Source organism: Phaseolus vulgaris, chromosome 11, assembly GCF_000499845.2.
Source record: "Phaseolus vulgaris cultivar G19833 chromosome 11, P. vulgaris v2.0, whole genome shotgun sequence".
Classification (NCBI taxonomy): Eukaryota; Viridiplantae; Streptophyta; class Magnoliopsida; order Fabales; family Fabaceae; genus Phaseolus; species Phaseolus vulgaris.
Genome location: NC_023749.2, coordinates 14,514,127 through 14,532,387, shown reverse-complemented (window position 1 = coordinate 14,532,387; position 18,261 = coordinate 14,514,127). Strand labels below are relative to the sequence as shown.

General features: G+C 38.0%; 1 protein-coding gene across 11 annotated transcripts in view; it reads right to left on the bottom strand.

The window, feature by feature from the left end:
- Positions 1–17,508: 17,508 nt before the first annotated feature.
- LOC137818591 (uncharacterized) overlaps positions 17,509–18,261 on the bottom strand; it is a 32,082-nt gene continuing 31,329 nt past the window's right edge. For 7 of the 11 annotated variants that reach the window (XR_011082103.1, XR_011082108.1, XR_011082106.1 and 4 more), the window contains one exon: positions 17,509–18,117. The gene's annotated coding sequence lies outside the window, so the exon portion shown is untranslated. The remainder of the gene's footprint in view (positions 18,118–18,261) is intronic. The other 4 variants (XM_068622125.1, XM_068622132.1, XM_068622152.1 and 1 more) reach the window with 3 other exon arrangements.

Below are 18,261 nucleotides of genomic sequence, written 5' to 3'. Positions count from 1 at the left end.
CGTTTCGTCCTTGGTGTTTAGCCTCACCACCTGTACTCCAAAACGGTTGAGGAACTCTTTTCAGGGACTTTCCCTGATATTGTCTTACATCAAAGAGATCGTAAGAGATAGGTGGGGGAGCCCGATTGGCGATGTACTGCTCCCTGAACAACTTGGACAGCTGCGCGAACGACGTTTTGTGGCCATCAAGGAGGTTGATGAACCAATCCATCGCCGTACCTACCAGAGTGCTCACGAACAACTTGCATCTCACCGTGTCAGAACCCCTAACCAACATCATCTGCGTATGGAAGGTCGTGAGGTGAGCCTCTGGGTCCTCTGCACTCATGAAGGTTGCTTTAGGCCCCACGAACGTGGCTTGTATCACGGCGTCCATGATCGCCTGCAAAAATGGTATTGGGAATTCTCTATGTGGTGTCGTAACTTCTTGATCTTCCATCTCACGTCCCCCCCTTGATTTCGCAACCCCCTACACAATTCCTCATTGGCTCTATGCAAATCTTCATTCCTTGCCAACGACGCAGCCAGATCAATTTGGATGCGTTCTTGATCTACTCTTGATGCAACCACCGTTTCTTGGAGGGCCTGCATCGTTTCCATGATCTGTTGCAGAGTGAGGCTTTCGCCTCCATTCGGTGCAACGAATCCTTGCCTTGTGTTTCTCATCTTTCTTGATCTTTCTTGTTCTTGCGGATGGGACAACGTTTTAGATCGTGCCCAACGGTGGGCGCAAAATGTTCCTACGGGTTGACTCGATTTCCTTCGCGCGCCTACAACGATCACACGACCAAGTATCTCTTCTTTCGTTCATGCCTTCCTTCGATCAAACACCTGAAAATGCAAAGACAAAGGGCGCCCTAGAAGCTGTTTGCACTCCGACACTCAAGTCAGTGTAGGGCTAGGAAACACCAAATGCAAGCTGTAAAAAGATCTATCTGTATCTGTGTGTGTATTTGCATAAAAGATGCGTACCTTATTAGGTTTAACTCTACCCCTTATATACTCTAGGGTTTCCGCTGTTTTCGCTAATTACAATTAGGGTTACTGAGGGTGTACCTTAGCACCGCTATCACCCATTCTTAGGGCAATCTAGCGCGTAAGGTTCCTTGACTGGAGTGCACCTTTGACGGGATGACCACCTGGGTACCAACTTGTGAACCTAATCTCTAGGGCCATCCGTCCTAGAAGTGCCCTAGCTGTTCACGTGCCATGCATGCAGTTTCACCCCTGGAACGTGTTCCTCACATGTCGTATCTTTTCTAGTGGCTCTTTGCTTGTGTTATGCCTGAACGCGACATCCACACCACACGCATGGACCCTCGTGACATAGGCTTCTCCCTAAATGATAACTGGTGAGTGGTCTGGGATCCACCTCTCGTGGCCCAACTCTGCTGTTTGACTTACCGAGGTCCGAGGTTAGCATATCTTGATGACCGATGTCTGACCACTCCTCAATCCTCTAGGCGTATTGTCTGCGAGACACTCCGGGCATACCGCTTGTGGGACCCACCTTACACAACATGAGGCTTGGCCTCTCCTCGACGCCCTTGGCGTACCGTCTGCAAGGCGCCGGCCCCTGCTGCTCGTCGGACCCAGCTTACGTGGCCCCACGTCCACTAGCAGTCAACTACGCCCGAGGACTGGTCGGTACAGTTGTTTCGACCTATAAATTACTTTTAGGAAGACCCTCCTTTAACAGGCTAGACGCGGTGGACTCGACGAGGCACATGAAGATGAAGTTGCCCTCCCTCGAGGGAAGGGTGATCATCATCAAGTATGACCAAAAGGTGGCGAGAAAGTGCTACGAGAATAGCCTGAATAGCAGAAGGGGAGTGTGTACGGTCACCGTCCAGGTGCGAGAGCCAGAGGTGATCACCCATGCTGTGGTCACCAATGAGAGGCGACTTGAGCCTGCTAATGAGGTTCAAGAGAAAGTGATCGAGGGAAAGAAGTTCAAACTCGGAACATCGTTAGGCCAAGAGTTGTAAGATAAGATGGTTAACGTAATAGCGAGGCACATGAGTGCTTTTTCCTGGTCTTCTGCAGACATGCCTGAAATAGATCCTGACCTTTTGTGTCATAGACTCTCTATGGACGAGAAGGTCAAACCAGTAATACAGAGAAGAAGGAAGTTCAATGAAGAGAGACGTCTAGTCATCAAAGAGGAAACATAGAAGCTCTTGAAAGCTAGCCATATAAGGGAAATCCAATACCCTAAGTGGCTAGCAAACATGGTATTGGTGAAAAAGGCAAACGGAAAGTGGAAGATGTGCACCGACTTTACAAACCTGAATAAGACATGTCCAAAGGATTCGTATTCGCTGCCCAGCATAGATTCCTTGGTGGACAACGCTTCAGGTTGCCGACTGTTGAGTTTTCTAGATGCGTTCTCGGGGTACAATCAGATCAGCATGCACCCCCGTGATGAGTGCAAGATCGCCTTCATGGCAGAGCTCTCCAATTACTATTATAAGGTCATGCCTTTTGGGCTGAAGAATGTCGGTGGATAGGATTCTCGCCCCCATGATCGGGCGAAACGTACAAGCATACGTAAACGACATGGTCGTCACCTCGGCAGAAAAGGATCAACACGTTGCTGACTTGGAAGAGCTATTCACCACAATAACTAAGTATAATATGAAATTGAACCCAGAGAAGTGTGTGTTTGGGGCGAACCTCAAGTTTACAGGCTTGAAACTCTGGAGGGTGGAGCTATACCTCAGACGTGGAATGGGGCGAACCTCAAGTTTTATTTTAGTTGAAATATTTTGTCAATGTTTTATGAACAATTTGAATAATTAAGGGGACACTATTTTTTCCTCACGAGGGTTTTTTAATGAGGTCGTCCAATGAAAAACCGTTCTTGAAAGATGAGTCATCAAAGTTATTTGTTGGCACACGATAAGGCGACTTGGTCGGTGAATTATCCAAGTAAGCGCCATGCGTATATAATTAGTCACGAAATTATTAAACGAGGCAACCTATCTCCCTGGTAAGATTCCAAGCTCAGGTGTCTCGAAGCTCGTACAATTCAGATGGGGAAACTTCTTCTCGGTAAGATTCTGAGTTCGGGTACCCTGAATTGGTTTAAGGTTGTTTGGCGGCTGAGGGCAGGTAAGCTGACCTACTTCAGTATCGAAGAGTTGACTCGATGTGTAAGCCAACACCTTAGTCATATACTTTAAGGTGAAAGAAATTACTTCCTTGGTAAGATTCCAAGTTTAAACGTCTCGAAGCCTGCATAATTCAGATGGGGCAACCTCTTCTCAGAAAGATTCTGAGTCCAGGCACCCAGAATTGGCTTGAGACTGTTTGGTGGCTAAAGGCAGGTTAGTCGACCTACCTCAGCATCGAAGAGTAGACTTGGTGTGTAAACCAACACCCAAGTCAGATACTCTAACTGAAAAAGTTGACTTGGTAAGATTCCGATTTTAGGGACTCTGTAGTTGTGATTGTTTGAAGCCAGGTAAAGTGACCTATCTTGGTGGAATACTCGAGCAGGCGTTCTGTGCATATTGTTTTCAGATAGGACAATCTTTTCTTGGTAAGATTCCAAGTCTAGGTGTCTTGAAGTTCACGGTGATTCCGAGGGGACGATTCTTTCTCAGTAAGATTTTTTATTTCGGGTGCCCTGAATCACGTTTAGCTGTAACTAAGATTGTTTGGCTAAAGACAGATAAGACGACCTCAGAATACCTGAGTTGACATTACGCAGAAAAATTGTTCATCTATAGGTAGGTAATACGACCCACCTTGGCGTTGGTGAAACCATCCAAGATCAGGCGCTTTGCAGTTGAAAGAAGAGATTAACCCTGTGGGGTATTTGATGTCTCCAAATCCAAGAGGAAAGCTTGAAGACCTTGTTGTTGGGTGTGTGTGTGTGTTGTGTACATGTTTGAAACTTGTTAATTCACTCCTTACGATGATCCAAGTTCATTTGAATCTTTAACCTTTTGAAAAGATGAGTTTTCTAAAATGCTGTTAAAAATTCAACAGGTTGTTTTTTCGAAACAGCAGGTTCTTTTACCTTAGTAGTTTTTGAAAAACTTGACTTTGTTGTCAAGTCAATTGAACCGATTGTTTCGACAAAACAATCGATTGTTTTTCTGAAAACCTTAACAAAATTCTGTTAAGCGGTTTTAATATGTTTTAAATGATGCTAACTAACTTGGCTCTTTTATTAAATGTTTTTGACCACTTGGTTGGTCTATATAAAGGTGGTTTTACGCTCCTAATCTTGGAGTAAGAGAAAGAGTTTATCAAAACAGTTTTTCCAAGATTTGAAAGAGCTTTGGATCATTCTTAAGTGTGTGGAATAGAATTGGGTTGTAATTTTGAACTTTAAGCTTTGTAATACCCAGGTGTATTATATTCCCTTCTTCCTTGATTACTGTATTTTTGTAGTTGTGTTGCCAAGGAGTTTTGTGTGTTCTTGAGGTGTTCAAGATCAACATTCTTGGTGTGGTTTGCCAAAGGTCGTGTGTTTCTTTAGGGGTTCAAGGTCACTACTTTGATGTGTGATGTTTGTAATCTGGTTTTGATTGCATAGTAGATTACCCAGTGGTTTCTGGGGACTTGATGTAGCTCTTGGTGTAAGAGTGAACCAGTATAAATTTGTTGTGTGATTCTCTCTTTCCCTGATCTCACATATATCTATTTTAAGTTGTTTTTATTAACTGCTGATAAAAACAACTGATTGTTTCGACAAAACAACCGATTGTTTTTCTGATAACATCTTAAAACAATTTTATTTGTTTCCTTCATTCTTTTCTCTGTAATTTGGCATTGAATTTCATTATACCTTCAAAGTTTGCGAAAATCTCTTATAAACAATTCACCCCTCCCCCCCCCCCCCTGTTTAAAGCCATATATTCTAACAATTGACATCAAGAGCTTGGTTCTTGAAAGATATTCAAGTTTGATCCTAAAAATATTTTTTAAATGGCTGAAAAGTTTTCTTTTGGGGAAGGTGTCTGTTTAAACAAACCACCTTTGTTTTTTGGTATGAACTATGAACTGTGGTGCATAAGAATGAAATTCTTTGTTGAATCTATAGATAGAAAAATCTGGAATGTTATTACAAATAGCTATCTCATGCCTATATCTGAAAATGTTTTTTCCGAAAGAGAAGATTTTGATTATGTAGCTATGAACATCATTGCATCTGCACTTGATTCTAATGAATTGCTCAAGGTTTCGGAATGTAGTTCTGCCAAAGAAATGTGGAATACCCTTGAAGAGTATCACAAGAATCCAAGGAGTGCCTTGATGGACAAAGAAGAATCTTCTGCTGAATCTTTCTCTTCAGAATCCAGAAAGAAGGTTTCTCTTATGACAAAAGAAGAATATGGATCAAGTCAAGCTGTTAGGAACAAAATCTGTCAATACTCAAGTGATGAGAGTGAAGAGGAAACATTTAGGTTGTTGTTTAAGAAATTCAGCAAGTTCCTAAAGAAGAGAAACAACAAAAGTGACTCATTCAACAGGTATGATAACAAGAAACCTACTGAGTTTAACACTAACAAATATACATGCTTTGGATGTGGTGAACAGGGTCATATTAAAACTAAATGTCCCAACAAAGAGAGGAAAAAATTCAAGAAGCATGAGAAGAAACGAAAATCAAGAAGAGCTTATAATGATGACTCATCAAGCTCCTCTTCAAGTGATGAAGAAGAAGCAAATTTATGTCTAATGACAAGACAAGAAAGTGACACAAGCAGTGTAAGTTCAAGCACTTTTATTAATTTTGAGAATTATAGTCAACTTCTTGATGCCTTTAATGAAACTCATAAAGAAGCTAATAGGTTGGCCCTTTTAAATAAACGGTTGAAAGGTTTAAACAACTCGTTGGAAAATAGAGTCAAGATCTTGGAAGAAGAGTTGAACAATTCAAAAACTGATTTTGAAAATTTGGAAATGATTTACCAAAACTATTCTTGTAAGTGTGTTGATTCAAGTTCTTGTGAAAATTGTGAATCTCTTCAAAAGAAGGTTCACTATCTTTTAAAATCCATGGACAAGTTTTCCAAAGGCCAATCCAATCTTGAAACTGGTCTTGCTTCTCAAAAATGTGTTTTTGAGAAGCAATATTCTTCTTTTGTCATATTCAAAGCATCTTGTTCAACACCATGTAGAGAGGACGAGCTAGTTTGTTGTGATGAGTCCTCGGACCCTGATGGTCCTTTTTGTTATTTTTATGCCATAGTCTTCAAAAGGATCCTTCTTCATTTACTTTTGTTTAACTTCAAAAAAGAGCTTCGTACCGAAATCAATGTCGCCTCAGCCTAGTTTCATTCAAATAGCTGGGCATTTGTTCGAAGTTTCTCCATTCTTTGTACACATTTTGGCCTTTTGCAGTTGAAAGAAGAGATTAACCCTGTGGGGTAGTAATGCACCGCGAAGGTGTTAGTTTAAGAGTTGACTTGGTGTGTAAGCCAACACCAGAGTTATATGCTTTAAACAAAGGTAATTGTTCAAGAGTTGATTTGGTGTGTAAGCCAACACTCAAGTCAAATACTCCAAGGAAAGGAAAATCAATGAAAAGTAGACTTGATGTGGAGGTTAACACCCAAGTTAGATACTCAAGTCATCCTTAATGTTAGGGAAGATCGTGCTCGAAAAGTGGGTGGTCCTTCCAAGCATGCAGGTCCTATTCAACGAGATCGAGAGACCTGATCCTTGCTCAAGTGATTAGTTAACACTCAAGCGAGCTAAAATGTTCTTTACGGCTAGGGGGTATGATTCCTCCATAGGTTAGCTTTACCAGAGCATTGTGATTTCCCATACCAAGTTGGTGCATGGCGCTTATTGTTATTTCAACAGTTGGTTATAATGTTGCTCGATGGTAAGCCTATACGAGTTCAGTTTCATCAAGACAAGTAATGAGATATGCATTGTTAACATACTAGTCAAAGTTTGCCAAAGCCAAAAGAGTCAAATAAGTAAATCAACATGCCAATACATACGAGTCATTAAAAAGTTTAAAATTGTTCAAAGTGCCACGAAGGGTGACATGTTACAAAGGGACGTTACTCATCCACGAGTTGCTCGTCCACCACCGTCTTGCCTAAGTCAAGTTGAGAGAAGTCCACCCAAGGATGGATTCTTGAGGTCCAGGCAACGACGTCTTCAAAGCCCGCCAGGTACGATATAGCAGCGTCGTCGGAGAGGGATTCCCTCTCCTTAACCAACTCTTCATCCTTCTGAGCCAGCTCCTTTTTATGCCTCTCCACCTCAGCCTGGAGCCTCGCATTCTTTTTAGATAATTCTAAGGCTTCCTTAGACTTCTCAGTCAGGAGAGCCTTAGCTTCTTGTTGTGATTGTTGGAATTCCTCATAAAGCTTCGTCATTTCTTGCTTGAGGCTTCCAACTTGATGCAGGAGCTCAATGAATTTGTGGGACCTCTTCTCAACCGACCCCTTCCACTCTATCAGTTTGGAGATGGCTAGGCAACTTGTTGCTAGTGCCTGCCCCAGCTGCCTCATGGCCTGCCCCACTTAGAGATCCCCTTCGATGCCGATCAGCTTCTCCTTGGTCTTGGTGGGCTGAATGACCTTTTGGAGGAAGGAAGGAAGGAGTGTCCAAGTTAGGATCCCACAGTTCCTCTTCTTGGACACTTGTGCCCTCACCTTCCTGCGCCACAACCATGTCACAAGGTAGGGATGGGCTTGGTGGAGGAACCTGCTACGAGGGAGCACGCCCATCTAAGACAGAGAACTCGGATGGTTCAGTGGTGGTCTTTCGCCCCGGTCCAGAGTATGTCTCCTCGTCGTCAGTAGGGGTGGGGGCTGCGTCGACAACGACTTTAAGCTTAAGGTCCTGAGTGGGGAGCACTTGGGCAGTCGCCTTCATCTTCTTGGCCCTTTTTGCCAGATCCTTCTTGTAGATCTGGACCAACATATTGTTTGCAAGAAAGACAAAGGAAGTTCAGCAACAATAAGCAAGTCAGCACCAGTAAGAGTAAAAGAAAGAAATATACCAATGTATGCTTTTAGTCCCCCTAGGAAGAACTCTTGGCTTATGAGGGTGGTTGTATCAAAGACCACCTTTAGGCTGGAGAAGAAATGGCACACTTTTTGGTCCCACTGTGGCACCAGGCACCGAGTACCCTGGAAGGTTGGTTTCTTGGTCCAGTATAAAGGAAACCCATCTAGAAGAGTTGGGTCCCTGTTGTTGTAGCGTACCTTAAGAAACTTACCTTTGAAACCATGATAAGATTGCTGGAAGAGCAACAAAAATGCTCTCCCAGCCACTCCATTGAATGAAACCCACAATTGGCAGCCTAAACGCTTGGTCTCAAATAAATACAAGAAAACCTCCACATATGGCAAAAGGCCAAAATGTGTACAAAGAATGGAGAAACTTCGAACAAATGCCCAGCTATTTGAATGAAACTAGGCTGAGGCGACATTGATTTCGGTACGAAGCTCTTTTTTGAAGTTAAACAAAAGTAAATGAAGAAGGATCCTTTTGAAGACTATGGCATAAAAATAACAAAAAGGACCATCAGGGTCCGAGGACTCATCACAACAAACTAGCTCGTCCTCTCTACATGGTGTTGAACAAGATGCTTTGAATATGACAAAAGAAGAATATTGCTTCTTCTTTATTGTTTATGTATTCTGTGAATACATAAACTCATGCTGGTTTTCAAATCTGCCAAAAGTCTCATTCTGTTTTCTGGTTTTTCTTTTTTCCTTCATGGATCCCACAACATCAAAGAGGATCAAAACAAGGACTTGAAGAATGTCTGCTAAAAGGAAGAACATCAAGAGCATAGTCAATCTTTGTATCTACACTTTTCATTTGCATATGTCTTGCAAAGGTCTTTGAAAGTCAAGAGTCATCCTAGACACATGCACAATGGTTGCTCAAAAAGAGAATCTTCAAGAATAAAAAGAGTGAATCTTTTAAGGTTCTCTTTGCTAAAGTATGAACAGATTGCATACTGCACTTTTCATCGCTTTAAAAGGTGATTACTTGGTTTTGGAAAATATTCTCTTTGTTGTCACAGAAAACAACCAGTTGAAAGTACAAAACAACTAGTTGTTTTCCTTTGACACCTTTGAATGAAGCTGCTATAATTGCTTATGAATGGTTAAATCTGTTTCTGCTTTTCAAAGTCAGTTGTTGATCAAATATGCAATATGTATGCCTCAGAATCTGGTCATAAGGGTATATGTCTGTTGTTTTCTTGGAAGTTAAATGTTTTGAATGAATGGCATCTTCATTGGTTATTCTTCAACTAGCCATGCATATAGAGTCTACAACAAGAGACTCATGACTGTGGAGGAGTCTGATCATGTGGTGTTTAATGAAATCAATCATATAGATCAGGGTTCTACAGAGAATTATACGGAAGAAGATGGCTAGAACATCATTTTGTAAAAGCTGGAATCCTGTCCAGAAAAACAACCAATTGTTTCTGCGAAACAACCGATTGAAATTCTGCAACAGGGTAGAAGATTCCTGGATTGATGATAAGCATTAAATCTGAATTCATAGCTCTATGAGATGGTTTTACTGCTGCTTAGAATGCTCAAGTTTTGGTCCTTACTGCTACTAATCGTCTTTCAAAACTTGGTGAAAGCAATACTTTGATGTCTCCCTCGAGCATTTGGAATTTATGTTTCGGATCAAAGGGAAAGGGCAGAGATATTAAATGCTATCTTGAAGGGTGAGAGGATTGAAGAAAACATTGACTTTAAATGTATAGCCTTCTTATGTGAAGATTACACTAGTTCAAATCTCTTTGTCTTGTGCAAGAAAGTGACATTTTTCTTTCATTTGGAAAAATGCTGGGTGAAGAAAAGAAAGGGGGAGAAATTGTGGTTTCTTGGACTCTATGGTGCTTTAAATTTTGTGTAAATTCAGTTGCTGTCATAAGCTCTGATACCCTTAGATTTCTGCTGCAATTTCTGATATGGTATCAAATATTTGTTGCTGCAATGGTGCTGCTACACACACTGGTTTTCTGGTTTATTATGTTGCTGCTATATGCTGGTTTCCAATGCTGGAAATTTTATTGTTTGCATCCCTTTTGTCATTCTATTTGAGAAGACAAATAGGGGGAGAATGGTGTGGTTTTATGTGTTGTAATGTTGCTGCTACACTTTGGTGTTATCTGGTTTTATCATGGTTTAAATTTTGTTGTTGCCATGCTCTTATTCACCATAGTTTTGTTGCACACAAGTCTATTTTTGGTACTGGTTTTTATGGTTATTTGGCTGGTTTTTCTGCTTCAAGGCTTATGCAGAAAACTAGTTTTGTGTGCCTTGGTATCCTGCTGGTATACTTGCTTTATATATGCACAAATTTTGTTTTGCAGGACATTTCAAGTTCAAAAACAACAACACAAACAAACTAGGGATTTGTCTTCATCAAATATGAGGAAATTGTTGAACAAGATGCTTTGATGTCTCCAAATCCAAGAGGAAAGCTTGAAGACCTTGTTGTTGGGTGTGTGTGTGTGTTGTGTACATGTTTGAAACTTGTTAATTCACTCCTTACGATGATCCAAGTTCATTTGAATCTTTAACCTTTTGAAAAGATGAGTTTTCTAAAATGCTGTTAAAAATTCAACAGGTTGTTTTTTCGAAACAACAGGTTCTTTTACCTTAGTAGTTTTTGAAAAACTTGACTTTGCTGTCAAGTCAATTGAACCGATTGTTTCGACAAAACAATCGATTGTTTTTCTGAAAACCTTAACAAAATTCTGTTAAGCGGTTTTAATATGTTTTAAATGATGCTAACTAACTTGGCTCTTTTATTAAATGTTTTTGACCACTTGGTTGGTCTATATAAAGGTGGTTTTACGCTCCTAATCTTGGAGTAAGAGAAAGAGTTTATCAAAACAGATTTTCCAAGATTTGGAAGAGCTTTGGATCATTCTTAAGTGTGTGGAATAGAATTGGGTTGTAATTTTGAACTTTAAGCTTTGTAATACCCAGGTGTATTCTATTCCCTTCTTCCTTGATTACTGTATTTTTGTAGTTGTGTTGCCAAGGAGTTTTGTGTGTTCTTGAGGTGTTCAAGATCAACATTCTTGGTGTGGTTTGCCAAAGGTAGTGTGTTTCTTGAGGGGTTCAAGGTCACTACTTTGGTGTGTGATGTTTGTAATCTGGTTTTGATTGCATAGTGGATTACCAGTGATTTCTGGGGACTGGATGTAGCTCTTGGTATAAGAGTGAACCAGTATAAATTTGTTTGTGTGATTCTCTCTTTCCCTGATCTCACATATATCTATTTTAAGTTATTTTTATTAACTGCTGATAAAAACAACTGATTATTTCTACAAAACAACCAATTGTTTTTCTGAAAACATCTTAAAACAGTTTTGGGTATTTGTTTCCTTAATTCTTTTCTCTGTAATTCGATATTGAATTTCATTATACCTTCAAAGTTTGCGAAAATCTCTTATAAACAATTCACCCCCCTCTTGTTTAAAGCCATATATTCTAACACATGGAACTAACTTAAGGGCTCTATCGTGCTCCCTACCAAAGATACACTTTTTTGGGGCGTTCACTTTTCATATAAGTCATTATTTGTTCATGAGAAGTATATATGGAGGTTTCCTCTAAACGGTTCTCAGGTGCCCAGGGGTACATAGCTCACTAATCCATCATACAGAGTATCTAGGACAGAAAACAACAAGCAAATGCAAACACACATTCATGCATACATCCAGGCAAAGAAAACCACACTCAAAGTTGCATTCAGATTCAAGCAAAACTATTAGCAAAGATAACGACGAGATAAACAGAGAAAGATAAATCCAAAACAAACCCAGCCCAGGCAGTAAGATCGCAACAGGTATTCCAAGCAAGTTATCATGCGAACAACAAGGTAATGGTTCAAGTAAGAAAAAATACTTGGGTCCGGGGAGCAATTGGAGGCGAGGAGGTTTCCCAGGTTAGGGAAGGAGGTGCAAAGAGTATGAGAGAGGCACGAAAGCTTCGTAAAGGTTAAAGAAATGAAACAGTAAGAAGCATTGAGAATTTTCGAACGTTAAGCAAAACGATAGTGGGAAAGGCAAGCGACAATACCTTCAAACCGTAGATGAATGGCCACGTGTACGCTCGCGATGGAGTATGGTGAGATTTCATCTAAGAGATTCTTCGTGCATTGCGCCTCACCCGCCACTACGAGAAAGACACGTAAGCCACCAATAGCGCGCAAGTAGTCTCTTTGTTGAAGCAAGCTCAACTCGAGACCGGGGGTCTTGTGTACTGAACCAGAGCACTCAGAACTCAGCACTTGGTGGTCGGACCTCGGTACATGGCACAAACAAGTCAGCTCGGCTCTTGGGCCAGAATGGCGAGCCATGTAATTAGGCCCTAGTTGTATGTATAAGTCCATTTTCGTATAATTAAGGTAATCCTTCATACGTAAGGCCTAGGCGGCTAGCGAGGGTAATTGTGGACCTAGGGGTGCGCTTAGTGCGCATAGAGTCTAGTTCAAGTAAGTGTTTTCTTTTTAAACCTAAGCCCATGTGTTTTAGGGCACGTAGAGGTTACGTTGCATGTGTAATGAAAGATAATGTAGCACCATGAGTAGGGTGCCTACGTAAGCAAAATGGACCCCTGATGTTGGTACATGAGTGGGTACCCTGATGGTTATTCTGTTATTATTTTATGCACTCCCTGGAGGAAAGATTTTGTTCTGTTGCAGCACCTTGAGAGTGTGCCCCTGAACATAATAGTTTCTTGTTGAGTATGCTTTCAGTTGAGATTAGATTCTCGTGATAGAAAGTTGTTACAAGAGGCAAGCTATAAAAGGGGCTTGAGACCCTAGGTTAATGTACGCTATTTCTAAGACTGAAACTTACTATTTCTTAAACTCTTATAAGCCCTGTACTTACTTGATCGTCAGAGTGCAATCAACAGGTAAGGCCCCCTCTATTTCAACAGAGCTACGTTTAAGAGCAGCAAGAGATAGGACGAATTTGTGAAGAGACAGACGAAGTTAGAACTTGTCATCAGAGTCAACCGGCAAGCAAGTCAACCGACAAGAACAGAAAAATTATGAGTTTCTTTTGGAACTTAGAGAGTTTTAAGAATTTTTCTTTTGTTTCTTAAAGATGCTACCATCATTTTGGGATAAGAGTCGGGCTTGGAGGTGTGTACATGAGATACATCTTCCTTTTTCTTTCTTTGTGTTACTTTTAAGTCTTGTTATAATTTCTTTGTATTTAGGTTAGTTTATTTCTTTAAGCCGTGACTAATTTCTTTCACAATTGATTCAATTTTCTAGTTCCAATTGCCTTGAATCAATGTCATGTACTAGAAATTTATATTGCATGTGTTTTTCCTAGTTTTTTTCTTTACTGCAGTAGGTTGAGAGCTTCTTATGCTATTTCCTTCAATATTTGATTTGAATCTTTTTCTTGAACATGACATTCACAATTGCTAGTTGATTTGGAGTATAATTTAAGTCTAAGTTGTGAATTGTTTGAAAAATTGGGTATAGAAAAATGAAATGTTTGTCCTTTTGATATGAAAATAGCAAGAAAAAATTGAGAAAAAAAGTGTAGAACATAAGCCGAACCATATATAAGCCAAAAGAAAAATAATAGGACAATTCATACATATTTTCACACTCTTAGATGCATATGCTTTTTTTTTTTTTTAGTTGATTACATGACTTGAATTATGTGTGTAGCATCTTTGAGTGAATTTTCTTTTTTCTTTCCAATTGAAACTATAGCTGTATTTTGTCTAATGTTAATGATTTTTTTTTATTTTTTTTAACACTAATAATCTAGACATATTCATTAGGTTACATTTAAGTCTCTTTTCTTAAATTTGCTTTAATTTTTTTGTCTTTTCTTTGAAATTCCTTTGAATTTTGTCATATATAATCTTTCAATTGATTGTCCATTTCAAATTATTATTTTCTTGTTTTTTTAAGTTGAACTTTTTTCTTATAATGATTTAAATGTAAGTTCTCATTTGAGAGGGTTTGAGAGACTTTCTCCTATAAATAAGAATGTCTTGTATATGATTTTTAACTTTGATTTGAGTAATGAAATGTTGTCCAATTGAAACACTTTTACGTGTTCAAAGTTTTCTCTAGAGTTGTCTTTTTGCTAGACAATTTTCTAGACTCATCCTTGTTAGAATTTATGGCCTTAAACGAGAGGGGGGGTGAATTGTTTAAGAAAGATTTTAGTAAACTTTTAAGCTTAGAATGAAAAATACTTCAAGAAAACCTTGATTAAGAATTCAGTTTTTCAAAACATAAAGCAAAAGCACAATACTGGAAAAACAATCGGTTGTTTTACCGAAACAATCGGTTGTTTATACCAATTATTAATTGACAAAACTGAATTTAAAGAGATAGGGATAGAGAAATTGTACACAGTTGTTTATACTGGTTCACTCCAAATCCAGAGCTACATCCAGTCTTCTCAGAACCCTGAGGAAATCCACTAAGCAATCACCACTTGATCACTTACACCACAACCAAGAGAATGACCTTGAACACCTCAAGAAACACACTCTCCTTGGCCAACACTAAAATTGCTGATCTTGAACACCTCAAGAACACAGCCAATCTCAGCAAACACAGAAACGAATTGTTCAACAGAGTACAAGGATTACACTTGTTACAGAAGATAATCTGAAATCAATACAAGCAGAATCCTATTCCAACACTTTGATCAATCACAAACTCTTAGCAATCTCAACACTTTGAAAAAACTCTTTGGAAAAACTTTGTCAAAGATTCTTAATTGTCAAATCTATTTTTCTGAATTTATTCAAAGATGTAGTTTGTTATCAAATCTTAACAAACTCTTAAATTGCATTAAAAGATTGGTCAAAGCATTTAATGACTGGAGCGTAAGCAGTTAAAACATTTAAAGCTCAGTCAAAGAGAAAACATTTTTTCTGTTATGGTCCCAAAACAAACAATCGGTTGTTTCCTCGAATCAATCGGTTGTTTTGGTACTTTAACAGTTCAACCATTCAAAACAGTTTTCAATCTTTTTCTCAAAACACCTAAGATAAACAATCGGTTGTTTCGACAAAACAATCGGTTGTTTTAACTTAGTTTGAAAACATTTTACTTTCACAAAGATTGAGAATGCTAATGCTTTAGATTTAATCACAGGATGGATTACAACATATAAACTACCCCAGAACAAATCTTAAACCAGCACAACAACATCAAGCATAGCAGAGGCTTCAACATCCTTCAAAGGATTTGGATTCTTCAAAACATGAACACCACTTGGTTCAACAATCCTAATAGTGGTCGCTTAACCTCACTCTAGAAACTAAGTGTTGGTCTAACCTCACTTAGATTCACCGACATAATTGAGTTTGTCTCATTTCTATATTTTGAGTTTTTCTTGATTTTGAATATTTTTGACCTCTTGAGATGAAAATTATTACTTAGTGTGATCTTTGGAAAAGGTTTACTAACATTGCTAGGTAGCATCTTGGAGAAGAAAAAGATCAAGCTAAAGATTATCACTCTCTAGAGAACAAACAAGTGGAAGTTCAAAAGGAACAATGATAAACACTTGAGAGGAAGATTTGCCAAGCTCCAAAGATCAAACAATTTTTGTTTTGTTTTTCATATTATCAAAGAACCTGTGTTAAAAGTTTAATTTCTTGCTTACTTTTGCTTTGTTTGGGAAAATGCTTTCAAAGCAATCCCATTAAGAACATTGTAATAATAAAGCGCTTAGTCTTGTGAAAATGTGTAAGGGACTCAAAGTGTCACTTGCATTTTCACCTAAGATTTTCGTTTATATTTTTTTGCTTTACTTTACTTTCTTCTTGTTAATTTCTTGCTTTCTTTTACTCTTTTTAAGTCTCCCTGATACTTAGGTTTTGTTCTCCATTTGTAGTTGATCTTCTTTTGATCCTTAGAAAGTCTTGCAAAGACACATATAGGGAAAATTGTTTTGAAATTCTTTGAGGGAACTTGTTTTTAGAACTATCTGAGGTAAGCTCTGGCTAGAAAAATCTTGGCACTTAAGCAGTCCATTGTGACTCACCTCACTTTCTTGGGAATGAACTTAGAGAAAGCTCATACTTGAACTCTTGATTTACTTCATACAAAAAATATAAAAATATTCTCTTCCATTTCGAGAATCTTCCATCCTACAACACTTGGAAGATCCCATCAAAAGATCTTAATAAGGAAGATTAGCAAGACTCATTAGACGATCTTATAGTGAAAAGATCTGCTAAAGACTCTAGTATAGATACATTAAACAATTTAATCTGCGTCTTAGCATTGGACAAACCTCTAAGTGCTTATATGATATGAAGAGAACATTTAATATGAATAACGATGCCCAAGAGACATGCCAAATGGTCTCATAAGACTGGATCAAACGTTCTCTCTAGAAGGTCTTGTCAAACAATATTACTTATTGATACATCAAAAGATCTTGTCTAATAATCTCTAAACGCATTACTAGTTGGACAAACCCAAAGGCACAAAGAAAAGAAAGCTCAACTGCACAGTGCATTATAATCTCATCAGAGGATCTCTAAAGCATGCCCAAGACAGATACGATCACTTCCTATGAGGATCTTCTTAACAACTCCAATTTCATATCTAAGCAATCTTTGAAACTAAAGTAAAAGTTTAAAGGTTTGCTTGTTGAAAACAAAAGGCTCAAACAAGATAAGATTGTAGCCAATGTGAAAGAATCTACAATTTTTGTAAAACAATTTTATATTCTAAATTATAGAATTTAGAAGGTTTACGAATTATATAATTTGGAAATGAAAAAAACTTCTACACCTTTTTCTTGGGGATAATTTTGGAATTGAAATTTTTTTGAAGGTGCAGAAAGAAATTGCCCAGAAAAAGTAGGTTAGCTCTAATATTTTTCCCCAAGGACATTTTCATCTTTCTGCACCTCCATGGAGTGAAAGGGAAAATTATGCTCGGGTTTTTCAACTTACTTTACTTTCACGTGTTCTAGGACTTGGGTACATTTATGCGTGTTTTACAAAATGAGTTATTTTCAAATATCATATCTGAAATTTGTCTTCATCAGAGCACTTCCAAAATATATTACATCAAATGCAAACTATTATTTCTTAAACTATTGTCCACTTTAATTATTTGATATTATACTAAAAGAATTAAGGATAAACAAGATATTTATGTTCCTAGTTTTTTCTTCCTAAAAGATAAAAAGGATAAAATATAAGATTACAGTTGTATCTTTTATTTAGTTTTTATTTAATGAATTAAGTTTAAATTTGATTTTTTTTATCAATGTAAGATATCTAATCATTACCAACAAATCAAGAACGATTAAAAACTAAAAATTAGGGTAAGCGAGTCGGTTCAAGAGCAAGTCATAAGTAGATAGAATATTCAATTACCCACTAGTTTTTTTTTACTAATTATATTTATAATCGATTTCTAACCATGATTTAAACATTGATAGTTTGATTAATTTGGATTATATTATAATATGACAAATCACAATCAAATATTTAAAAAGAAAGAGCGAATGATATAAAAAAATAAAGAAAAAAAATTAAAATCAAACATTAAGATCCCAACAAAATCCTTACAAAAAGTATATCCCTGAATCAAGGTTTCACACAAAAGTACAACGAGACGAGAGAATTGAAATGGAGAAAAAAAACGAACATAAACTTTTTATTCAATTCAATGGTGTCCTTCCAAATACATAACTTCCTATTCATAGAAGAACTCACAATTAAAGCCTAAACAAATCTGAATGACTGCAAATTCTAGTAAAAAGATAAACTATTCATCCTAATGATGAGAACAAGATCGTATCATACCCTAATGGTGGGTCAAGGCAAAAAAAAAATCCTGAAAAGATAAAACTGTCATTTATGTCTTCATTTTACTTGAGACTTCAGTTAAACGAATCTTCTGGGTGTTTTCATGGAAGTTGTAAACAATTTTGTTCTTCAAATTTGGACACTGACTTTGTGTCAGCGTATCATCAAAATATTGCACCTAGACGTCATCAACTTCTTGGCCACCTTTGCCCTTCAACCCATGTGAATTAGTTCAACTCACGAGACATGAAAATATAGATCTTATATTTTTGAAGGACACAAATTGTTTCAACATGATTTCTGTAGATCCAAATATTCCCTGTAGAAGACAATAGGTCAAAATGAAGTAAAATTCATAAATCAACAATGATTTTCATTAAAGTTCATTTATTTAAGTCTTTGCATTTTAAACTCAACTAGAATGTTCCTATTCAACCAATTATGCAATAAAGGCTGTATCAAC